General features: G+C 42.7%; 1 pseudogene; it reads right to left on the bottom strand.

Moving 5' to 3' along the window:
• Positions 1-394: 394 nt before the first annotated feature.
• LOC127677788 (disks large homolog 5-like) lies at positions 395-26,850 on the bottom strand (annotated as a pseudogene).
• Positions 26,851-27,062: the final 212 nt, after the last annotated feature.

Raw genomic sequence — 27,062 nt, 5'->3', positions numbered from 1 at the left:
TAGTTGAGTCTGAATTCACTCTGTAGCCCAGGCTGCCTAGAGCTTACAGAGATCCATCTCTGACTGTGAGATCTAGGTCTACAGAAGAAGACAGAACACATGAATAAGAAACATTGTCTTAAGCGTCCCGAGTCACAAATAAATTTTTATTCCCCAGAAATACAATTTAAAGAAAATAGGCTTCAAATGACAATTACTCTATGAAACAAAGATCTCTCACTGTGCTTTTAGCAACACAGATGTACAGCCTGTTTCTCCTCTTTTACATACTGTGGCAGGGCAGTCACCTCAGTTATCTCTCAAGGGGTGTTTTCAGAACAGGAAAGGGAATAACTTATGAATTGGGTGGCTCACTGGTTAGGTATTTAGGGCCTATTCATCATGAGGAATTGAATTATGTAGAAGAAGATTCCTCCAAGGAGTTTTTTGGCTGTTGAGAATGGAGCTCAGCAGGGGGCTCCTGAGGTGGCAACTCATTCTGCAGTAGGCCCTCTTCCTGGGCTGTGGAAATTTCAGCTTTTGCTACAGTTTTGGAGACCTAGAAGAGGAAGGGTCTTATTAAGACAGAAGCTTGGTCAGGAACTAAATGTCAGCTGTCAGGCTGCTACCTCCCACCAACTCAACAGGAATGTTATCATTGACCATTTAACTGACACCATTGGGGTTATAAGTTGAGGCAGGGCAAAATATCCATAACATTTACTAAATACATGGGCTGTCAAGCTGCTACTCAGACTTCCATCAGTGCATAACAAGAACATCATACTAAGTGAGGTAACCCAGACTCAAAAGGTGAATCATGGTATGCAATCACTAATAAGTGGTTATTAACCAAGAAAACTGGAATACCCAAAACATAATCCACACATCAAATGAGGTACAAGAAGAAAGGAGGAGTGGCCCCTGGTTCTGGAAAGACTCAGTGAAACAGTATTCGGCAAAACCAGAACGGGGAAGTGGGAAGGGGTGGGTGGGAGGAAAGAGGAAGAGAAGGGGGCTTACGGGACTTTTGGGGAGTGGGGGGCTAGAAAAAGGGAAATCATTTGAAATGTGAATAAATTATATCGAATAAAAAAAATTAAAAAAAAAAAAAGAAATGGGCAATTGGAAGAGACCTAATTGTGTTGCAGGAAGTAAGGAAAATGCCACAGGGCACCCAGATCAATGACAATGAGGAGCAAATATTTTGTATTTCCATTTGCATTTTAACCCTGTAAGATGTTTCCATTTTGGAAGTCACATGATCCTTTCATGAACTCTGTTGCAAGACCTAGAACTAACTTGTTCTAAGCTCTGCAAAGCATCACACCTATCATTACCACATGGAGGAAACTGGCATGTTATTGATCTTTCATCCTTACTAGTCTTCACATTAAAGAGGAGTAGCAAGGTATACTTGCCAATACTTCAGTTTCTCACAAGGGACTAACATCTCAGAATACTTGTGCATAGACTGAGCAATGAACAACTACATTCCATGAGGTAGGTGGCTCCTTGGGGGTGTGGATTAGAAAATGCTGGGTGAAAGCAAAAATGGATGCAGTGGGCAAATGTTCTCAGTCAATAATAGCCAAGCTGATCTGCTTAAACTTACCTGATGTTGTTGGTCCTGGAGAATTCTGGCCTTCTCCTTTTCGAATTTATCACTCAGATTCAAGTCAATAAGGTATTGCTGAATGATGGTCCAATCAGCATGTACTTCCTTGTTCTCCTGCTTCAGTTCGGCCATCCTCTTATTCATAATGTCTTTCTGTATCAGGAGGCAGCTCTCCAGGTTCCTGGAAACACATTCTGCACGGTAAGATCCTGCAGGCTCTTTCTCCCATTCCTACATCAAGGTCCCATTAACCCCACTAGGATACAGGTTCCCATGGAGACCTAATATATCCATGAGAGCTGCACAAAGTGCAAATAGCAAATTGAGGAAAGAAAAAAATTATTGCTGCAGACCAAACACCAAAGGGTTGCTTATCTCAGCAAAAGAAAGAGGGAACTCCAACTATCCATGACACTGCAATGCATTTCAGCAATATCACTTTGTAGTTTGCAAATCCCCTCAACATCGGTCAGTAGAACCAAGAGGAGGACATTCTATTTTTGTGTTGCATCACATTCGGCTCTGTAAAACCATACCTGTGCCCCACAGACCTGGTAATGTATAATACATTTCTCATAATATGTATCACTCTTCTATTGAAAGGCTCCTGTGGATGCCTAGACAATGCCTGTAGGAGTAATGGAGTAAGGAGTTTCTTAGAGATTTTGAAAACTGATTCCAAAAGTCCCAATGCCCACTGATTACTAAAAAGCAGAACAGACAGAACCAGTCCTGCAGACTCTCCAGTCCAGAATCAAGGAAGGCAGAAATATCCATTCCATACATGGTGGACTCCCTGAACAATACTTACCGATAGAAGTTGATCTCCTTCTTGTGCTCCTCGAATTTCTGTCGGGCCTCAATGTTCTCCATCTCTAAGTTTTGTAGAAATGCCATGATCTCCTTCTCTTTTAACTTCAATTTTTCATAGAATGGATTTGGTGTATAGTAGGGCCTGTCTCCAGGAAGACAGAGCTCCATGAACCTTTGCTTTTAGGAACACATGAACTCAGATTGGGTCTTGTATTACCCCAGCTCAGGAAGGTCAATTCCTGGGTTCTACATGCTGGGATCTTCTTCATCTTTGGAAACTTTTATTCTGTCCTAAGGACAGCAGAAATTAAGCATCCAGCTGGATGGTGCCCGGGCTCCGTGTGTTCACTCAGTTGTGCTGGAAGGGCAGTCTAGTTCCGTGTGCTCTCAGTAGCCTAGGCCACAGGACTTTTCCTACTACATACCTGTGATTATATATTTCTCTGTTTTGACAAAAGGATTCTAAATCCTAGATAATTACTTCTTCAGAGGCAGACATTATACATAATTCTAGATTTAGACCATCCATCTCAAATGTTTTATAATGGCCCAGCATAAGCACATATGTACATGTGCACACACACAGAATGCCACAGAGAAAGAAAAAGGGTAAAGGGACACTACCAGAGAATGAGAAACAGAGACAGAGACAGAAACAGAGATATTAAATTAAGAACCAGTAGAACCAGTACTGTCTCAGAATATACAGTATTTCACAGATCCCTGAATTTCAGAGTGGAGAGAAATATAAAAAAGAAAAATTCATGCACAGGAGAAAACACAAACATGTGCACACACACACACAAGTGGACACAAACATGGACATAAAAACACACACACACACAATCTTGGGTATACACTTGAGAATTAGAAAAGGAGACTGAGTCAAAGAATGAGAGAGAACATGATTCAGAGACAGAAGCATTGAGAACAAAAGCATCTTGAACTTTCAGAGTATAAGGCACACAGAAAAAAAGGAACAGGCATGAACCTCAGGTGTCCAATCAAGCACTGAGATGAACAATGTGCTTCCAGGTGCATCCAGGAGCTTCCTTCACTCACTTAACTGCCAGACATGTACAAAAATTCACCACAAACTCTCAAGTCCTAGCGCCTCACAAAGCCACCTCCTCTCAAGGTCTTTCCATGCACACTCTGGAAACTCACTTTCTATAGCCTCTATCCCTGAATTCTCTTTTCAATTGGAGGGATCAGAAGGGTCCCTTTCCCATCTCAGTCCTGACCCAGTTTCAGGTTCTCTCTCTCTTCTAAGATGTATTTAGGCACAATAGATTGGGTACAGGGACATCATGAAGATATATCTTTATAGGATGAACCACCTTAAAAAGATTATCATGACACTGGTGATCCCAGACAAATAACAGAGAATTTGGAGGGATGCATACCTCTTATTCATGGCTCCCTCTGTGACATACATCAGGCGTTCTCTTAGAACATTTCTCTCTTGGGTAATGAGCTGCAGCTCTCTGGTCAGCATCTTCTCTTCCTTCTTGGCCTGCTTCTTGCTTAGGATTGTTGCATGGCATGATGTGTTCATGCCAGCCTCTGTAGAGAGAATAACACAAGTGAACTTACATCGTGGGAATGCACAAAGTATATACAGATGACCCTGAGGCCCATAAGAAGGACAACATGCCTAGAACCCAGTGACAACACACAGAGTATGGTCCTTGCTCGAGATGTCTCCTCAGTGGCTCTCAGCTCTCCCATCACTGTACAGAGACCAGGAGATGTAAGAATACAGGTGTGTACTCTTTCTCCATACACATGCTTATGATGACCAGAGAGATGACTTCTCTTGGCTTATTGACAACTGCTAGGGGTATATCTTGGTTTGAGAGCCTTCAATCCTGTGGTTTCACATGTCAGATGATAAATTCACTATCCACATTTACTTCAGTCCTTGGAGATGCTCAGATCTCCTGCCCTGTTACTCTAGTCCCAGGACATGGCCTTCAAAGGTCATGCATGGGGAGAACATGGCCAACACATTGATTAATTTCCTCTACTGAAACAACAAACACCCCAGAGATGGCAAGAGTATCTACTCTCTGACTGAGTGTATCAACACTTACAGGGCTTTGGTTACAGTACAGAAATGCCTGCCACATACGTCTAGTGATAAAAATAGCTATGGTGGGAACTCTGTTAGGGAGTGGAGGTCAGAGGACATCTGAGATCAAAACATTATTCCCAGGAGCACAACTCTTTCCCTGGTACTACTGTCAGAGAAAAGCTGAAGTTAAAAGAACCCATGGGAGGAAAAGCAGTGGTGCCCTGCCCTACATTGGCCTAGGTAATTCCCTCTGTGACTCCTGATGGTCTCGTTCTGTCCATGTCCAGAACACCCAGAAAAAGTAAAGACTTGGAGTTCTCATCATTAAAGCTTTGGTCTGGCCTCTCCTGCTTTAAGGGATGTAGAAAATAATGTTCTCACATCCTTGATGTTCAAGAGTTGTGACAATCATGGAAATTATTTTGTTTCCAAGACGCTCCAATTCCTTTGCCCCTTTGCTAGAAAGGCCAGGTCAGCCACTCTGCCAGGAAGCTCAACTTCCTTTCCCAGTACTTAATCCACATTCCCCCCAAACACATTCTTATCCTTCATTACTCTCAGATGAAAGGCCAACTTCCTTCCTCCTCTCTCTAGTCTCTCTTCCATCCACATTGGCTCTCCCAAAATGTTTGCAGAGTTTGGCAAACATGTTCATCGAAGTATCCTCTACAAACTGAGTAACTCTAGTGCTTCTCCTGTTGCTACAACACTGGTGAGATCACAGCTAATGCCAAGAACTCTCCACGAGACAATAGAATGTTCATGAATGGAATGCTGATGTCATGGGTTATGGCATTGGCTTCTTGCTAATTTTTTTTCCCTATACTGACAGGAAACTAAGGTGTGCTTTCTTGGAGACTCTCCTAGGTCATAGCCATTGAGCCCATCCACTTTCTAAAGACAGGGTTTGCTCTAGGCCTGATTGGCAACACGTAAATCATCCCCATGTATCTGAGTGTTTCTTATTCAAACACTTCATAGTAATGTCTCATACTACCTCAAATTTCCCTCAGTCAGCAATACGACACATTAAAACCTACTAAGATTTCATACCAGTTTGACTATGAAGCCACAAATTTCTCCTGTCTTTTCAGGTACAGTTGCATGAAATCACATCCAGGCAGAGGGTGTATAACATGTTGCTATGTGAGTGTGTGTTAGAGGTTATATTCATGAAGTATTGTGCTTAACATTTGAAACTTGTCCCAAGATTCCTTAGGGGAGATAGAGTTGTAATCTTCATTGTGGGGGCAAAATTCTTGAGATCTGTTGGCAGAGGATAGTAAAATATTGGAGCCACCAATGAAAAGACCCTCAGGCTGAGTATGAGGCTCTCATCTGTGAACCAGAGTAACCAAAGGAGGATTGCTTACAGACCTCTGTAAGTTATAAAATGAGATGTTTGTCAGAAAAAAATTAATATAGTCAACAGAGTTAAGGGTGTATGGAAATGCAATAGATATAGGTAAGTGAACAGAGCAAGGGCCTAAGATCTTGTTTTTGGTTTCATGATTGGCCCCCCAAACCAGATAAACATATATATCTGTGCAAAATGGATGATTTAACGAATGCAGATCCTTATACTGATTGAATAGAACCATAGCAAAGATTTTGGGAGGTGAGCCATGGCCCCAGAAATCTTTCTCAATCTATAAAGCAAAAAATAAAACCATTACAAATAAACAAAGATAAAGTAAAAGTAGCTCATATGAATTTACAGAAAGTGTCCAATATTGAGTTCTGATCAGGCCATTTAAATATAACAGTGTACATTTGCCGTTAATTTGATGAGTCCTATGTAAAGCTTTGTGGAACATTGTTAGATTAACAAATGCCATAAAGAACATAAGAATATGTGATCAAAATGAACTTGCTTTAAGACAAGTTATTTTTCTGTGCCAGTGATTGGCAGGCACATTACAGCAACAAGCTGAACTAGGGAGCAGACATAGATTAACTGGCGGTAATTACACTGGTGGGTACACACCTCAGCTTTAGAAAACCCAGGTCTCTATCACTGACTAGTGCTTTCCTAACATTCCTATGAACAACATTTGTAAGCCTAGGAATAGGAAAGTGGAAACAGGATTATCTGAGGTGAATGTTTACCTGGGCACCAAGGTAGAAGACAACATGGAATATTTGAGACCCTGTTTCAGAAAACAACACTGAAACTCACATTACATCCAAGGCCTTACCTACCAATTTTTGGCTATTATAAAGAACTTACCCGTCTCTCTCTACAAGTATTTCTTGCTGGGAAGACAAAGAAGTGCAAATGATCTTTCTGTTCTACAGACCTTGTTCTCTCTTTACCTGGGTTCATATTAAGAACAAATGAGAATGGGTATCACCTTCTGAATAACTGAGTAGTCCCCTCTGCTGCTGGCATGATACTGTGCCAATGACAATCTCTAGCTTCCCTGAGTGCTGTTGTCCCATCATGAAGTATCAAGTGCTGAGGCTACAGCCTAGTGAACCTTTCAAGGGGCTAGAGAGAAGCCATCAGAGATGCTGCACTTCCTTGTCCCGAGATTAAATCAAGCAAACACAATGTGAACTTAGTGTGCTATTTAACAATACATCATTCTCCCACCTCACATTTGTGAGTTTTATCCAGGGTAGAGTTCATATACCACTATCCCAGATTTGTCTTGATATACTTCCTCAGGGCCCAGATCTTGCTAGCCTTAATCTTGATTCAAATCACGGTTATGCTGACCATTGTCCCATGTTATGTTCTTTATGTTGTCAGGATTTTAAACTTATGAAATTCCACATCTATAAGCTTCACCAAGGATCCATCTAATCCAAGGTCAATATGCACTATTATGTCTAAGATGGGTTGAGTCAAGGCGCTCTTAGGGATAAAAGTATGGAGAGGGATAAAGAATGCTTTCCTTCTGGGAGATCAGAGGAATAGGAAGGTCAGCTGAGGGCTTTCCCTGCCTCTATGACCTTCCAGGTTGTCACACCAGCATCTGGTTCCTGAGTCTTCATTGTTAAAATTAAATGCCTGGCACATGTGCATTGTTTTAAATTTATTCTTTAATCATTCCATCAATTACATCTCAAATGATATTCTGCTCCCTGGATATCATTTCAACCTCCCCTCAACTCACATCTGCCCCTTCCTTTCCCCTTTGCCTGTATGAGGCCACTTCGCCACCCCCCTACCTTCTCCTGCCCCACTGCTTCTGCATCCCACTACACTGGGGCATCAAACCTCCACAGGATGAATGGCCTTCCTACCCTTGCTGTCAGGCAAGGCTATCCTCTGCTACAATGTATCTGGAACTATAGATCTCTCCCTTAACACTCCTGGGTTTGTGGTCTAGTAACTGGAAGCACTAGGTGATCCTGGCAGCATATGTTGTTCTTCCAATGGAATTGGAATCCCCATCTGCTCCTCTAGGTTTTCCCCAAGCTCCCCCACCAGGTTCCCTGATCTCAGTCTAATGTTTGGCTCCAAGGGTCAGTTTTTGGAAGGATTTCCCTAAGAACCTTCTCAAGTGGTTCCTAGGCAGAAGCACCTCTTGACTACACCAGCAGTGTCTGGTTTGGTGTCTGCAGACTTGATGGATTCCAACATAGGGCAGTCCCTGCATGGCCCTTCTTTCAGTCTCTTCTCCAATTGCTTTCTCTGCTCTTATTTTGCTTAGGAATATTTCTGGTTTACAAACTTTATGAAAAATGGATGGCACCTCCCTAGACTGAGGGGCTTCAGGAGGGTTATGTTGGTGTTGGGTGGTTATGCACCTATTCACTGAAGGTGGTCTCTACAGTTTCTCTTTCCCCCTTCTCTGCACAATTTGGCTAAAGTCATAACGCTTTGTGTCCTTACATTTCCCTGGTGCCGAGTTCCCTCACGGGGTTATCCCCAGTTCCTCTTCTCCATGCTACACATTTTTGTTCCTTTTCCAGACCCTCTGTACCTCTCTTCCACCCTCTCCAGTACCTGATTCTGCCGCTTATATCCTTCTTGTCCTTTCTCCCTCCCAGATCTCCTCTACCTCCACCTCCCAAGATCATCCTGTCTGCCCCTCAATGCAGGACTGAAGCATTGACCATAACCAGGTCTCCCTTCTTAGGAGCTCCATAACGTCTGCAGGTTGTATCATGTGCATTGTGAATTTTAGGGCAAATATCCCCCTCTCAGTAAACACATACCCTGTATGTTCCTACTGTCTGTGTTACCTCACTCAGGATGATATTTTCTGTTTCCATTCATTTGCCTACAAATTTTAAGAAGTTATTGTTTTTTAATTGCTTAGTAGTATTCCATTCTGTAACCATATTTTCTGTATCCATTCTTCTGTAGAAGGACATCTGGGTTCTTCCCAGCTTCTGACTGTTATCAATAAGGGTGCTATAAACTTAGTGGAATATATGTACTTTTTATGTGTAGGAACATTTTTTGGATATATGCCTAGTAGTGATATATTTGTGTCTTCGGGTAAAAACATTTCCAATTTTCTTACATACCACCAGATTGATTTATTTTTAAAAATGTTTTATTAGATATATTCTTTATTTACATTTCAAATGTTTCCCCCTTTCCTGCTTTCCCCCTGAAAATCCCCTAACCCATCTCCCTTCCCCTGCTCACCAATCCACCCACTCCAGTTTCCCTGTCCAGGCATTCCCATATACTGGGGCATGGAACATTCTCAGGACCAAGGGCCTCTCCTCCCTTTGATGTCCAACAAGGCAGTCCTCTGTATTTGTCCTGCAGTAGCAGAGACTCCCATGTGAAAGGTATATCAGGCTCCTGTCGACAAGCACTTTTTGGAATCCACAGTAGTGTCTGGGTTTATAACAGTATATGGAATGGATGCCTAGGTGGGCCAGTCTCTGGATTGTCTTTCCCTCAGTCTCTGTTCCACACTTTGTCTTTGTATCTCTTCCTCTGGGTATTTTGTTCCCCTTTCTAAGAATGATAAGAAGGAGAATCCGTACATGAATGCAAGCACAAATGGTAGCTTTTTAAAAAAAAAATATGACAATGTAAAATATACTAGGATAATCACCCAGACCTCCCTTTTATTTGTGGCTGACTATGTTAACATGTTCAGTGTTCTTCAGTGCTTCTTATGCAATCTGAGCAACTGTTATTTCAATCATACAGGCTTAAGGACCCACAAGAAAGTTATTTCTCTGATGTACCAGAGGCTGGCCTGGACTGTCATCTTAATCTACAAACATGCCAGGCTATAGCCCAGTGCAGGTGCTTAGTCTGAAGCAGTGAAGTTCAATTACATTCTCACTAACTTGAACATTGATGGCAACCTGTCTAGGATTAGAGTTCTTGACTTTTATGAAATTGCCAAATTAGTCCTACCATATTTGGAAGCAGAAACTGCTGTAGACTTTGTAAGGATCCTTGTGATTTAAGAACATATGCTGCTCAGAAGGAATTAATGGGAAAGATTACTAGGATGACCAATACCAGAAACACATTTTAGTTGGACTTATAACACACCCTATGATTATTCCTTCTCCTTACCTAGGTTCATAATCAGTGGATCTGGTTACAGTTAAAAGGGCATTACCTTCCTTTAACCACTGTTCCTTTGGAGAAGTAGCCCTTTTCCCCAATACAACAATAACAACAACAACAACAACAACACACACACACACACACACAAGTTGTTAGGTACTGTGAGGTAGAGAGGGCCATGGTTTTCCGACCACTTTGGGAGGAACCCAGGACCCGGGTGCATTTGTCTCCTGACTGCAGACCCCTGTGTGATTCTGTTATCTCCAGAGTCTGTTCAGCCTTTGCAATCAGTCTCATGATATTCTAACCAATTTTAATGATCTAAATCTTGTAAAAGTTGATTTAAAACTTCATAGCAAAGAACAACTTTGTAGACTGTTAGGCTCTGCAACCAAACAACCTTTGATTCTTAGGGATATGTTCATGCCCACAAGCTGATAACAGTTATTCCTTTCATTTGTTGAGTTGAATATACACGGCTTAAACACCACCACATGCATCCTGGAATTGGACATAAGACATGATATCCCTGACCAGTAAATCCCTTGAATGAGTGCATTTTCTCCTCTGTGAGTGTCTCCTTCTTGGCCATTGTCTGTCTTCTTGTCATGCCTGTCAGGCAGTGGCCATGATGTGCACTTAGAAAGGTCAGTGGCCCAGCAGAGAGGTCAGGCCCTGCAGTAGGCATGCTGATGAACCACCACAATGCACACTGAATATGGTAACTCTCTACCTCACTCCCAGGGCAGGCTACAATTTTTTCCTGGCATGGCATTCCCCCAGATCTCTAAGGTATGGACCATTCCATCCAGGATTCTCCAGCCTACAGAATAAACACCTCCAACTCTCCATGCCATTAAAAATTTTCATTTAGCATTCCTTCCCTTGATTAGTTCAGTGCTCATCAAAATGAAAGCAATCCTGTTTGATCTCATTTCCATAAATGATATAGGAGGTTCTTAGGGATTATTTACCATGTAGATGGTTAACCACACCATTCTGACTTTTTAGTTGGTAAAGTGTTTGCTGGGCCAGCGTGAGAACTTGAGTTTGATTCCCAGAATCCATATAAAGAAGTGAGAGATGGTACCATGAGCCTGTAATCCCAGTGTTGGGAGGCAGAGACAGGCACATCCCTGTGGTTTACTTGCCAGGCAGCCTAGCCTAATCAGCTAGCAAAGGACAGGAAAAGATGCCCCCTGAAGTAACAAAACAAACAAACAAACAATGCGTCTGTGACCCCAGGAACAACACTCGAGGCAGATCTCTAATTTTGATATACCCGTGTACACATAGGCAAGTGCTTCTGAAAAACAAGTAAAATGTGTATGAGCCTTGGTTCCTACCTCATGTAATATCAGCATACAAAGTCTAATTCTACAATCAGATGATTGTAGATTCGACTGTAGATTGTCCTTGAGACTCAGACAGTCTGGTGTGGAATCCACTTAGCAGAAGACACATGACATGTGAGATGTGGGCAGGCAAAGACCTCACTGTAGTGTGGGGAGTGACATCCTGCAGAAGGTGTGCTGATAAAGCTTTCCAGTGCTCACTGAATCTGTCAGAGCCCAGGGAAGGCTACACTTGTTTCCTGTGTGACACGGAGGCCACCTAGAACTCTAAGTATGGACCATTCCAACCAGAAACCCCCAAGCTGCAGTCCACAGAGAAACACCTTGAACTTCCCAAGTCACTTAATTATTTTACCTGACATTTCTTCCTAGATTAGTGTAGTCATCAAAGTGAGATCGTGACTGTGCAGGCCTTGCCTGCTGGCCATGTGTCATGTGGCTTTCTGTTAACTGGATTCCATGCAAGGTTGTCCTGAGTTTCCAGTGGGACAGTTTAAATAGCTATCAGGGGAAAATGTTCAACCAATCGTATAGACCCTCCCCAAATATCTCTTGGGAATGTTTGCTTGCTTTTTATTTTTTGAGGCAGGATCTCTCTGTGTAGTCAAGGTTAGCCCCAAATTCTTGGCAATCCTGTTCCTAGGATTACAGACATGGGGGCATGTCTGTGTTCATGAAGTACAAAGAACAGCTAGGTAAAAACATATTCAGTCCCTGGGATGCTGGTCTCACATAGTGCAAAGGTTAAAACATTGCACTCCATGCTTTAGTGTGAGAGACAGACTGCAGAGCAGAGCATGCAGAACTGCCCCAGGCATGTGGACACTACTCTCTTCTCTTTCCTTCTCTGCTCCTGTCCTTCCATTATCTCTGAGGATGCATGGGAATGCCCCAAGAGAGACAGAGGAAACAACCATTTTGGTGCCCATGGTTACTGCCTAGCCAGAGGCAGCAGCAAGGTTTTAACTTTTTCATTTTGTTAGACCAGTATTGCTTGATTTTTTTTTTCTCGAGGATGGAGTGGTTGTGATGTTTAAAAAAAATATGGAAGGAAGCAGGAAAAAGGAAGGCGGGAAGGTCTGGGAATGTTGCTTAGGGATAGGGAGGAAGAGGAGATGGGGTAGGGAGAAGAGAGAGAGGAGGGAGGGGACAGCAGGAAAGGCCTGCACAATCACAGTCCTAATCTTAAAAGTGCACCATAGGCCTGGGTACAAGGAACTGTCTGGTCCAGGCCTTGACTTCTGCATCCTGCCTCCCTTAATGTTTGTTAGTATTTATTTAGAAAGACAGAGTAGAAGATTCCAGAACATCTGCTGTTAGCTCTTTTCAGTACCTTTATCTCTTTACCTTAAGGTTCTTTCTTTGAACGTCAAGGTTTGATCTCTTTGTATGTATGTATGTATGTATGTATGTATGTATGTATGTATGTATGTAATATGGTTATGCACTCACATGAATGTGCACACGCTCACACCTCTGTGAATCAGGCTTTTGTTTTAGAGCTTCTTTCTCGTATTCTATTGGTTTACCTGAGAGGGCTTGCACCTCTCTGACTGGGAGCCTCAGTTGCACAACCCAGGATGCCAGGGTGTTACAGTCCACATCTACAGATGGCCTTCATCCTCCCTGGAAGCCTGTCCTAAGGGAAATGGGATTACACTTCACCAGGGGCATTTGGAACAGGAGCAACTTCCTGACTGATGGTTTCCTCCAATAGAATCTTTAAAAATAGAGTTGCTTCCTATTTGTCAGTTTTTATGTCTGTTATTTTTAATTGAATGAAAATACACAGGATAGATTTTTTCAAGACTCTTTTCATGAATTTATATGCTTGTGTTGTTAAACAGAGACAGTTTATTGCATATTTAGAGAAAACTTAAAATGCTTCAATTTTTTCCTAACAATTTAGCATACAGCAAAGGTCTTGCTCTTATCTCTTAAAGGATCTCAAAAGTGCTTTAGAAAAATAATAAGCAGGAAATATTATGCTTATGGGACAATAAATGATTGAACATAAATAATAATACTTTCTCATTATTAGCTATTTGAGACAAACCGTGAAAGGCCCAGAATTTAATTTCAAAAGCAAGCCTTTATTTTGCTTATGGATTGATGGATGCTCTAGGATACTGGCCAATGAAGATAAAAGAACTTCGGATGGCAGAGAAGCATCTTAAAAAATGCTCAACTTCATTAGTCATTAGGGAAATGCAAATCAAAACAACCCTGAGATTTCATCTTACACCACTCAGAATGCCTAAGATTAAAAATTCAGGAGACAGCAGGTGTTGGAGAGGGTGTGGAAAAAGAGGAACACTCCTCCACTGCTGGTGGGGTTGCAAATTGTTACAACCACTCTGGAAATCAGTCTGGCGGTTCCTCCGAAAACTGGGCACCTCACTTCCAGACGATCCTGCTATACCACTCCTGGGCATATACCCAGAGGATTCCCCACCATGTAATAAGGATACATGCTCTACTATGTTCATAGCAGCCCTATTTATAATTGCCAGATGCTGGAAAGAACCCAGGTATCCCTCAACAGAAGAGTGGATGCAAAAATGTGGTATATCTACACAATTGAGTACTATTCAGCCATTAGAAACAATGAATTCATGAAATTCTTAGGCAAATGGATGGAGCTAGAGAACATCATACTAAGTGAGGTAACCCAGACTCAAAAGGTGAATCATGGTATGCACTCACTAATAAGTGGGTGTTAACCTAGAAAACTGGAATACCCAAAACATAATCCACATATCAAATGAGGTACAAGAAGAAAGGAGGAGTGGCCCCTGGTTCTGGAAAGACTCAGTGAAGCAGTATTCAGCAAAACCAGAACAGGGAAGTGGGAAGGGATGGGTGGGAGGACAGAGGGAGAGAAGGGGGCTTGAGGGACTTTCGGGGAGTGGGGGGGCTAGAAAAGGGGAAATCATTTGAAATGTAAATAAATTATATCGAATAAAAAAAAAATGAAAAAAAAAAATATGAAGTGCCATTTCCATCTAGTGGCCACTTTGTGTCACTGCCACCATTTGAGTCAGAGCTGAACCTCAGCTCTGATCCCAGGCTCTGTAAACAGTTAAGCAGCCCTGGAAGGGGGAGAGTCCATTCTTCCTGCTTTAGAAGCCAATCAGAGGTTACCAACAAGAGCCAATGAGAGACTCTCAGACAGATGCTAGTGCTTAGACAGTATCCTTTCACTTTTTGTTTACTAATTGAATTTCATCTTGGTGACAGAATGTGATCCCACTGATAAACCGCTTGGAATTTATTAAAACTTCCTTTTCAAGTGAGTTTTTGTGACATTTCTGTGGGCACTTGATGAACTTACTATTTTTCTTTTTATATTTGTGTGAGCATGTAAATTTCCAGCTAACACAGCAAGTTTAAATATTGGGTTCCTCCACCTTCTCATAAGCTTCCTTTATTCCTGACATCATTTTGCTGACATAGGAAACATAGACAGACTTGTCCTCTCTAACTTTGATTCATTGCTTCTTTCTGTGCTGACATTTTTGCCCCTGTATTTACAGTGACTTCCAAGCCCCCAAGTCTCATTTATCTACTACCAATTCCCTTTTATTAATTGTTTCAGGAAAGAATTTGTTTGGTCTCTGTCTGTTTCTGTCTCATATGCATGTGTGCACACACAGGTGAATTTAGAGTCCATGTTGGGTTCCCTCTATTACTCACACTTTCCCTTTTGATACAGGGTCTCCCTTTGGAACTGTAGCCTGCCAATTTGGCTATACTGTCTACCCAGTGATCTGTTGGTATCCACAGTGTCTCTTTCTCCTTGGAGATGTCATTGTCATGGGTGCCATGTTAAATCCATGCCTGTTTTAAAAATTATTCTGCCTTCTCTTGTCAAAAACTACATCTCAATAGTTTTGCTGCTTCCTATTTGTTCTTTAGCAAACAGGATACTTAGTGTTGTTACTGTTGGGTTTGATAATCATGTTGCTTCATGCATCTCTGGTGGATCACTTTAGCTCGTGTGTGTGTGTGTGTGTGTGTGTGTGTGTGTGTGTGTGTGTTTGTGTGTTTCCCTATGTGCACTTGCCACATGTGTGCAGATTGTACATGGAGTTCAGAGGAGGGTGTCAGGCGCCTCAGAGCTGGATTTCGTTGTGAGCCAGCCATGTAAGTGCTGGGAACTGAACTCAGGTCCTCTGGAAAATCAGCAAACATTCTCAACTGCTAAGCCATTACTTCAGACAGGCAAAAGCTTTATGATTTTTGAGTATGAGAACTCCACATAATCTCCTGTCAATAGATACTTAGTTCGTATTTCAAGTGAGGCCAGACTCCACTCTTTTACTCATTTATTTACACACTGTCAGCCTAGATTGCGCAGGTTTTGGAGCTATTCTGACTTACATCCCAGTCCTATGTCCCTTGTTACTTGCTGTTTCTCCTGGCCAAGTACTCATGGTCCGTCTCTCATGGCGGCTCCCTCCTCCTTTGGTCTCCCCTCTTCTCTCTCTCCTGTTTACACTTATAGCCCCAAGTCAGATAACTAAAATCCCAGCTATCTCTATCTATTGCCCAATCCCAGGCTTAGCCTTTTATTTGCCAATTAACTTGTGGAGCAAGGTTACACAGCATCCCTTGGTGTAAGTGAGAATATCTTCATGGGGCAACCAGATCTTGATGTATAAACTTTATCATTTGATAACAAGCAGCACCAGACCAACCTCCTACTGCTATGAAATTGATCAAAGCCATGTGATTATTTTAATGAACACTTCTTACATATTACAATTTTGGAAACACGTCAGGATGAAGTATCTCTGAAGTGACATTTGGACATCCATGTGGTTAGTGCTACGAAGAACTGACCATGGGCCCATTCCACTCCTGCTGCTGAATGCAGCTGAAACTCCTAAGAACTCCTGTTGGCATGACTGGGCATGGAATGCATATGTCTGCTATGTTTTGTCAGTGGTTTGAGCTCATGATAAGTAATATTGTTAAGATGTAATGTGTCATGTGACTTGAAGTGCTGTAAAGAAAGCACCCATTGTCTCTGGGACTGATCATCGTGTGGTTGCTAGAAATTGGCCAAGGAAAATAGTTAGGCAAATTTTATGTTGTATATCTTCCATCAGCAATTAATGTAATTATGATTACTTTCTGTTTGCAAAAGCACTTCATCATATGGACAGCACATTGATTTTCTGTCTTGGTTTCCAGGAATAACCAAGACACAATTCACATATCAAATGATACTCAAGAAGGAAGAACAAAGTATAAATACTCTAGTTCTTCTTAGAAGGGGGAACAAAATTCCCACAAAGTGTGGAGCAGAGACTGAGGGAAAGAACATCCAGAGACTACCCCACCTAGTGATCCATCCCATATACAGTTACAAAACCCAGACACTATTATCGATGCCCACAAGTACTTGCTGACTGGAGCCAGATATAGGATTTAGATGTCACCTGGGAGGCTCTGCTAGTACATGCCAAATACAAAGGGGGACAGTCTCAGCAAGCCACTGAAGAGGATCACCAATAGCGGAGGTAGAGAAAGGATCCAAGTATCTGAAGGGGTTTGCAGCACCATAGGAGGAACAACAATATGAGCCACATAGTACTCCCAGAGCTCACAGGGACAAACCCATCAACCAGAGAGTGCACTCACAAAAAAGGACCTAGCATGGCAGGACTCTGAAAGACCCAACAAACAGCTGAAACAGTGGATGCAGATATGTGCACCCAATCAATGACAGAAGCACCTGATCCCTGTTAATGAGCTAGGGAAGGCTGAAAGAAGCTGAGGGTGATCCAGGAGGAGGACCAGCAGTCTCAATTACTCTGGACCTCCAGGATCTCTCAAACACTGGCCCACCAAACAGGCAGCATACACCAGCTGATATGAGGCCACCAGGACACATACACTAGAGGTCTGCCATGCCTGTGTTCATTTAAAGATGGTTTACCTAACCCTCAAGAGATAAGAGGTTCCAGGGAATTTAGAGGTCAGGTGGGGTGGGGTGGGGACATCCACGTGGAGATGGGGAGAGGAGGAGGTATGGGATATGGATCAGTTGGAGGGTGTACAGGAGGTGGTGGGGTGGGGTATAAAATATGGAGTGTATGAAAATAACTCATTAATTAGCTAATGCACAAAGTGGCTTCGAAGAAAGGAGTCAAGATTTACAAATCAAATTTTCATTCATAAATAAATAAAAAAACTGGCTTTAAAATGACAGTTAATAAAAACAGTAAAAAGCATGAGCAAAAATGAAAAGTAATAATAAGAACATATAACATCCCAATAACTTAAGAAATAGCAAAACAATAAAAAACAGAACTTCAACCAAAAGTCTAACAGTAAATTATATGAAGCACAGTTCTCTCACTGCACTCTTAGGAACACAGAGGTACAGCCTGTTTCTCCTCTTGGACACTTGGTGGCAGGGCAGTCACCTCAGTTCTCTCTCAAGGGGTGTTGTCAGAGCAGGAAAGGGAATGACATCCTGAATCAGCTGGCTCATTGGCTGGGTAGTTAGGGCCTATTCGCCCTGAGGAATTGAATTATGTAGAGGAAGATCCATCCAAAAAATTATGTGGTTGTTGAGGATGGAGCTCAGCAGGGGGCTCCTGAGGTGGGAAATCATTCTGCATGAGGCCCTCATCCTGGTCTGTGGAAATTTCAGCTCTTGCTACCATTTCTGGGACCTGGAAGAGGAAGGCAGCTATTAAGATAGAAGCTTGGTGGGGACATAAATGTCACCTGTCTGGCTTCTGCCTCCCACTACCTCAGCAGGAAAGTTATCATTGATCTTTGAACTGACACCATTGCTGTTATAACTGCAGGCAGGGCAAAATATTCAGCAGCACTCACAAATTCTTAGGCTGACAAGCTGCCACCCAGAGTTCTATCAGAGCAAATCAATAAATGGGCAATGGGAAGAGACTTCATTGTGTTCCCCCCCCCCCAAAAAGCAGAAGGCCACATGCCACCCTGATCAATTAAAATGAGAAGCTCGCAATGATATTTCCATTTGGCTTTTATTCCTGAAAGTTGTTTCCCACCTGGGAAGTCATACGCCCCATGCATGACCTCTGTTACACGACCTATATTTTTTTTTCTTTTTTAAAATTATATATTTTTACTTTCTATATTCTTTGTTTACATTCCAAATGATTTCCCCATTCCCCTTTCCCCCCTCACCATATGTCCCATAAACCTTCTTCTCTCCACTCATTCTCCAATCACCTCCCTCCTTTTTCTCTGTCCTGATACTCCCCTCCAATGCTAGATCAAGCCTTTCCAGGATCAGGACCCTCACCTTACTTCTTCATGGGAGTGATTTGTTATGGTAATTGTGCCTTGGGTATTCAGAGCTTCTGGGCTAATTAATATCCACTTATCAGAGATTGCATTCCATATGTATTCTTTTGTGATTGGGTTGCCTCACTTAGGATGATATTTTCCAGATCCAACCATTTGCCTAAAAATTTCTTGAATTCATTGTTTTTAATTGCTGAGTAGTATTCCATTGTGTACATATACCACATTTTCTGTATCCATTCCTCCATTGAGGGACATCTGGGTTCTTTCCAGCTTCCGTCTATTATAAATAAGGCTGCTATGAACATAATGGAGCATTACACGACCTATAATTTGCTCAAAGCTCTGCATGGCATCTCCCCTATAATGAGCACATGTAGGAATGTGTCTGGTTATTCATCTGTCACCCTTATTGTACTGTAGTTTCAAGCAGAGCAGCAAAATTCACTTGACAATAATTCAGTATCTCACAAGAGCCTAACATCCCAGAATACTAGCACATAGACAAAGCAATGTACAACTGCATTCCATGAGGTCAGTGACTGCTTGAGCATGTGGATTAGAAAGGTAGGTGAAAGCAAAGATGGATCCAATGGAAAAATGGTATAAAACAGTATTAGCCTGATTGAGCTGCTTGTCCCTACCTGATGTTGGGTTTGGAGGTTGCTGGTCTTCTCCTGTTTGTCTTTACCATTCATGTTCAAGTCAACCAAGTATTTCTCTATGAGAGACCAGTCAAGAAGTACTTCCTTGCTCTCCTGCATCAACATGACCCTTCTCTTCTTCACAAGCATCTTCTCCATGAGGAGCCGGCTATGCAGGTTGCTGGAAGCACATTCTGTATAGTAAGATCCTCCTCCCATTCATACTTACAGGTCTCATTAACCCCACCAGGACCCAGGTTCCCATGAAGACCTAATACAATACATCTCAATACATCCATCACACCTGAACAAATAGCAAACAGCAACTTGAGGGAGTAAGTATTGCTGCAGCCCAAATACCAGTAAGTGTCCACATTTCTCCAAAAGAAAGGGGGATCTCCAACTATCCATAACAGCCCAATGCAATGGGGCAACATCTATTAGTAGGGAGCAAATCCAATCAAAGAAGGTCAGTAGAACCAAGAGGAAGGCATTCTGTTCTTGTATTATATCACAGTGAGGTCTGTAAAACCGTGCCTGAGTACCAGAGGCCTAGGACTGCATAATAACCCTCTCATGAACTAAATCACCTTTCTATCTAGAGACTTCTGAGTCAGCCTTCATAATACTGGGAGGGGTAACAGTTTCTTACAGACTTATAAAAATTGAGTCCAAAATCCCAAGGCACACTGTTGGCTAAACATCAGAAGGGACAGAACCAGACCTGCAGACTCTCCAGTATAGAAAGAATGGAAGGCAGAAATGGCCTTTCCACAACTGGTGGCCTCCCTCACTGGTACTTACCTATAGAAGTTAATCTCCTTCTTGAGCTCCTGGATGTTCTCTTGGGCCTCAGTATTCTCCATCTCTATGTTGTGAAGAAATGACTTGATCTCCTCCTCCTTTAACTTCAGTTGTTCCTACATTGGATTCAGCCTCAGGAAGGTCCTGTTCCCAGGAACAGAGAACTCCATGAATGTGGATGGTTAAGAATACAACATCTCAGGCTGGGTCCTTTACTACCCCAGGCCCAGAAAACCACATTCTAGATTCTATATACTGGGATATTCTTCAGCTGTGGAAACTTGTTTTCCTGTCTCCAGGGTAGCAGAAGCTAGGCATCCAGGTGGAGGGTGCCATGGCTCCCTGTGTTCGCTCAGTAGGGCTGGAGATGCAGTCTAAGCAGCTATAATCTCAAGAGCTTAGGCCACAGATCTTCGCCCACCAGAAACCTGTGGTTATATATTTCCTATTTTCACAACAGGAATTCTAAATCCTGAGTACCTTATACCTTAGAGATGGACATTACACATAATTGTGGAGATGAGACCAGACATCATCACATCTTTATAATCTGCTCAGGAGATACAAATGTATGAACAATTGTGACCCTAGAGCCAAAGAACAGTGCTGATGGGGGCTCCCAGAGCTCAGCACTAACATATACTTGAAACTGTCTTACAGGTAAATCATCAAGACAAAACACAGACTCCTAGATTCCAAAGTGTGAATGGCAATATAAACATACAACGTGCATGCACAGGTAGGTGCATGTGCACACACACACACACACACACACACACACACAGAATTGGACACACATACAAGGAGAAATGGAAACAGAGTCAAAGAATGAGAGAGACAGATAGAAACGGAAAGAGCACAATGAGATGCAGAAGAAATGCATGCAACATTTCTGTCTCAGAATATAAGGCCTGTGAAGAGGAACAGGCAGAGCATCAGGCGTCTAGTCAAGCACTGAGATGAACAATGTAGACCAGGCCTCTCCAGCTGCTTCCAGGAGCTTCCAGCACTCAGTCACCTGCCAGGCAATTACAAACACTCAGCACAAACTCACAGCTCCTATGAACTCACAAAGCCACCGCATGTCAAGGGCGTTCCAAATGCACTCTGGGACTCATTTTCCACTATTTCTATCCCTGAATTCTTCAGTCCCACAACAAGTCCCTCTTTTCCTCTGGAGGGATCAGAAGAGGCCATTTACCACATCGTTCCTGAGCAAGCTTCAGTTCTGCCTTTCCTCTAAGAAGTATTTTGGGACATGAGGTTGGGCACAGGGACATTCTGGTGGTACAGTTTCCTAGAAAACCCCTCCTTAAAAGGGTAAGATGAGGGTGACATTGCTGACCCCAGACTGACACCACTGTGTTTGGAGCAATGCATACCTCTTGTTCATGGCTCCCTCTGTGATGGAGATCAGGCGATCATTCACCTTGTTTCTCTCCTGGGTAATGAGCTGCAGATCTGTGGTCAGCTTCTCCTCTTCCTTCTTGGCCTGCTTCTTGCTTACGATAGTTGCAGGGGATGATGTCTGCCTGCCAGTCCCTGTAGGTAGAATAACACAAGTGAACTTGCATGGTGGGGACACAGAGTTTAGACAGACAACCCTGAGACCTGTACAGAAGGACAACAGGCCTAGAACCCAGTGACACCACACAGGGTTTGGTTCAGGCTTGAGATGCCTCCTCAGTGCATCTCAGATCTCCCATCACCGTATAGAGACCTGGAGATGTTAGCAGACAGGTGTGTCCTGTCTCCCTACACATGCTTAAGATGACCACAGAGATGGCTTTCATGGCTTATTAACATCTGCACAGGGTACATCTTGGCTTCAGAGTCCTCAGTCCTGTGGTTATACAAGTCAGATGATAAATTCATGGTCCACAAGTATATGAGTACTTGGAGATGTTCAAATCTCCTACCCTGTTACTTGATGCCGGGGACATGGGATTATAACATCATGCAGCGTGAGAACATGCTCAACACACTGATCAGATCCCCCTCCTGAAACACCAAACACCCCAGAAGTATCAATTGAATCACATCTCTGTCTGGGTGTATCCCCTGCTACAGATTTTTGTATGTAGTATAGAAATGCTTCCTACCCACAGCTGGTGATAAAGAAAGGTAGGGTGAGAACTGTCAGGGTGAGGAGAACTTAAGGTCATGGCCTGGAGCACAATTCTCTCCCTGCTACTACTGTCAGATAGCCACTGAAGCTAAATGAAGCCATGAGAGTGAAGGGCAGTGATGCCCTGCCCTAAATTTGCATAGGTTAGACCCTCTGTGACTCCTGATGCTCTCATTCTGTCCTCTGTAACACCCACAATACCCATTGAAAGTAAAGACTTGGAGTTCACAGAATAACAGCTTTGACCTTGCCATCTCCTGCCTTAAGGACTAGAGAAAATAATGTTCTGAAATCCTTGATTTTCAAGAATTGTGATAATCATGAAAGTTCTTTTCCTACACAGACACTGCAGTTCCTGTGCCTCATTGTTAGAAAGGCCAGCTCAGGCCACCCCTGCACATCCACTTCCCCGAACTTACTCCGCATTTCCCAAGACCATCTCCTTCGTCCTTCATTACTCTCAGAAGAAAGGGCAGTTTCCTTCCTCCCCTCTCTAGTCTCTCTCCCATCTACCCTCACTGTTCCAGAAAGTTTTCTCAGTCAGGCAAACATGTCTATGGAAGTATCCTCTATACACTGATTGGAAACCTCAGTGTCCGTGTTGTTGCTACAACACTGGTTACAATAGAGAGGATGCCAAGAACTCTCTAGGAAACAATAAATGTCCAAGAAGGGAATGCTGATGTCATGGGTACAGCCATTGGCTCCCTGCTAATGTTCTCCCTATACTGATAGAAAGCTGAGCTGCCCTTTCCTGGAGTCTCCCCTGGGGCTTAGCCATCAAGCCCATTCTCCTTCCAAAGCCAGAGTTTGCTCTAGGCTTGATTGGCAACACCCAAGTCATCCCTATGTATCTTTCTGAGTGTTTACTTTTCAAAACCTTCTCAGAAATGTCTCATCCTACCTCAGAATTTTTGCAATCAGCTATATGAACTATTAAAATCTGCTGAGAACTCACTCCAGTTTTAATATGCATTCAAAATTTCTTCTTTCTCATCATGTACAGGTTCATGAAATCACATCCAGGCAGTTCCTGCAGGGCAGGTTGTAATGTGGGTATGTGTTAGGGGGGACAGTCATGAAGCCCAGTGTTTAGCATTTCAAAATTGCCCCAAGATGCCTTAGGAGAGAGAGAGAAACAGTATCTTTGTGTTGGCAATAATTTTGAGATGTGTTGGTAGGGGATACTATAATATTTGAGCCACCAATGGAAAGGCCCTCAGGCTGAGTTGAGGCTCTCATCTCTGCACCAGAGTCACCAAGAGAGGATTGCTTACAGCCCTCTGTAAGCTACAAAATGAGATTCTGTCAGAACAAAATAAAATAGTCAACAGCAATAAAGTGTGTAGGATAAAATAATAGATATAGGTTAGTGCACAGAGCATCTCTGTTTGAGTTCACGATTGGCTCCGTAAACCACACAAATACTTATCAAAGGAAGATAGGGTATTGAATTCAGATCTTAATACTGATTGATCAGAATGATAGCTAAATTTTTTGTTGTTAAGCAATGACCCAAAACATTTGTCTTTGTCAACTTATAAATTCAAAACAAGACAAAACAAAACTAAACAAAACAAAACAACCACAAGTAGCTCATATGAAGTGGTCAGTTCTGATCAGGCCATTTCAGATATAAGAGTGCATAGTGGATCTTAATTCGATGGGTCTCATGTAAATGTTTTAGAACCTTGTAAGTTTAACAAACATCATACTAAACACAACAGGATTTGATCACCATGACCTTGCTCTGAGACAAGTTTGTTTTTCTGTGTCAATGATTGGCAGGCATATTACAGCAACAATCTGAAATTGTCGGGGCAGACATAGAAAAATGGCTGTAGTTATGCTGGTGTGTACATGCCTCAGCATTAGAAAATCCAGTTCTCTTCCAGTGACTAGTACTGACCTAAGAGTCCTAGGAGCCCCACTTGTAAGCCTAGCTACTAGAAAGTGGAAGCAGGAATGTTTGAGCTGAAGGTTAACCTGGAAAGCCAGGTAGAGGACAACATGGAATATTTGAGACACTGTTTCAGGAAACAACACTGAAAAATACTATACACCCAAGGCCTCAGCTACAAATCCTTGTTTATTATAAAGAATTTACCATTCTCTCCTTACCAGTCTTTCATTCTGGGAAGATGGAGAAGTAGAGATGATTTTTCTTTTCTAAAGATTTTGTTCTATTGTTCCCTGGGTCCAGATTAATAACAAATGAAAGTGGTTATGACTTTTTGAACTACTGAGTATTATCCACTGCTGCTGGCATGATACTGTGCCAATGACAATCTCTAACTTCCCTGAGTGCTGCTGCCCCATTATGAAATATCAAGTGCTGAGGCTAAAGCCCAGTGAACCTTTCAAGGGGATAGACAGAAGTCATCAGAGATACTGCACTTCCATGTCCTGAGATTAAATCAAGCAGACACAATGGGGACCTAGTAGTCTAATTAGCCATACATCCTTCTCCCACTTCCATGTTTCTTAGTTCAGTACAGGACAGAGTTTATGCACCTTTATCCCAGATTTATCTTGATTTATTTCCCCAGAGCCCAGACCTTTTAGAAAATTGGGTGTAGTCAAGCAATTGCTGCCCTCAATAAGATTTGAAGATCATTGCCCTGCGGTCTGAGGTCACCACCATCTTGGCTCCTGTGACCAAGCAGCCAGCTCAGCCAGAAATGCAGGGAAGACGAGAGTGAAAGATTGCTTGGGACACAGCCCTCCTGGGTTCCTTCTGCACATAGGAACTGGGCAGCTCTACAGGTGTCTGGCCACATATCCTTCAAGGGAGCATCTGACTTGCATGGAGTCCTGCACTTAGAGGGAGAGAGCCCTGCTTTCAGAGACCTGTGCCACATCTGACAAGGGGAAGATCTCACTTCCTGACACTCTCTAGAGAACTGGAAGGAGCAGGTTAATCACCACTGCCCTGTTCCATTAGATGTGGTAGACGTGTGCCACATCTGACAAGGAGAAGATCTTACCTCCTGATACTCTCCCGAGAACTGGCAGGAGCAAGTCATTTGGTAAGAATCATCCAGCACCCATAGAGGCCCAGAGCCGCTCCCTCACTACCTGGGCACTGAGAAGGCTGAGCAACACTGCTCAGGCCCCTCCTTTCAGGTAAAAAACACAGTCTCTGTTCTCCTTCTTAGGAGCTCCTGTTGAGGCCCCCAACTTGTCTAAACATGGTAAGGTCATGCTGTTATTTTCCCTAATGATATAATTCTTCTTGATAAGGCTTGCCCCCTTCCATATCTGTAGCAAACTTGTCATATCACAGCCATCTATATCATGTAATATGCCTCTCAGTCATGGATATAAAACAAAAGAAAAATCTTGATTCAGAGCAGAGTCATGCTGACCATGTACCATGGAATGTTCCGTATGTTGTGAGGTTTGTTAATCTTACTAATTTCTACATCTATATACTTCCCATAGCCCCATGAAATTCAAGGTCAGTATTACTATTATGTCTAAAATAGCTTGAGTCAGGGTCCACATAGGGCAGTATTTCTAGCCCTTGTGCATGAGCTCTTGTGGTTTTTACACAGAGCTGTCCCTGAGAAATAGGTAGTGCATATTATTGATCTGTTGCCCTGATTGGTCAGTCTTGAGGTATGCATTCAATAAACCATCCCTGTTTAGCTGGATTCAGGGTTTTTTTTTATTTTTAGTTATTGGTTTTTTGAGTGAACCCTGGACAAGAACCCTTCCATTTCACAGCACTTAGGAGTGTGAGCCAAGGTCAGGAATGGTGATATCTTGCAATACATTATGTGACAGTAGGATGGGTGATTTATCCCTTGTGATAAGGATCAGGGGTGTCCTTGGTGCTTTTTAGGTCCCTATAGGCCTTGTGCAACACCTTCAAGAGCCCAGGTCTGATTTTCCTTGGGACCATTTTGTTCCCATGATGATGCACTCCGACATGCCTGGGAACAACCATAACAATTGACAGAGATCTGGATTTCTATAATGAAGGTAACATTGCCAACTTATGTTGCAGGATATTTGTTTTGATTGCAAACTCTAAGATTGTGTTATTTACTGAAAACAAACAAACAAAACATTTTAGAGTTTAGCCCAGCCCTAGCACAGACCTTTAACGCAAGAGCTTTCGGTTCATTTTACTTTTTTGTCCTGTGGCTCAACACTAGCACACACCTGTATTGTAAAGCAAAAGAAAGTCAACTCCAGGTCAAGAGGCAGAGCAAGTAACCCTTGAAAGGGAATGAATATAAGTAAACCAAAGGAAGGTCTTTAAGTTGAAAGATATTGAGGGCAGAGTAGAGTGGGAGGGTCAGGTGAGAGCTTGACCTCTCTGACCTGGCAGGTTTTCACCCCAGCATCTGGCTCCTGAGTCTTCATTGTTAAAATTAAATGACTGGCATATGTGTATTTTTTAAATGTATTTATTAATTATTCCATTTTATTACATCTTAAATAGTATACCACTTCCTGCTTACCCCTCCAACAACCCCTCAAACAACATCTGCCCTTTCCCACTCCTCTTTGCCTGTATGAGGGCGCTCCCCCACTCACCCACCCTCTCCTGACCTACTGCTTCAGCATCATACCCTAGGGCATCAAACTTCCACAGTACTAAGTGCCTCTCCTCCATTGCTGTCAGGCAAGGCCATCCTCTGCTACAATGTATCTAGAGTTATAGATCCCTCCCTGAACACTTCTCAGTTTGTAGTCTAGTCATTGTGATCACGAGGTGGTCCTGGTTTCAGGTGTTGTTCTTCCAACAGTGTTTCCATTCCCCTCTGCTGCTCCAGCTTTTCTCTCAGCTCCCCACCATATTCCCTGAGCTCAGTCTAATGGTTGGCT

Source organism: Apodemus sylvaticus, chromosome 2, assembly GCF_947179515.1.
Source record: "Apodemus sylvaticus chromosome 2, mApoSyl1.1, whole genome shotgun sequence".
Lineage (NCBI taxonomy): Eukaryota > Metazoa > Chordata > Mammalia > Rodentia > Muridae > Apodemus > Apodemus sylvaticus.
The sequence above is the reverse complement of the archived record's forward strand: the minus strand, read 5'-3'. Positions and strand labels throughout refer to the sequence as shown.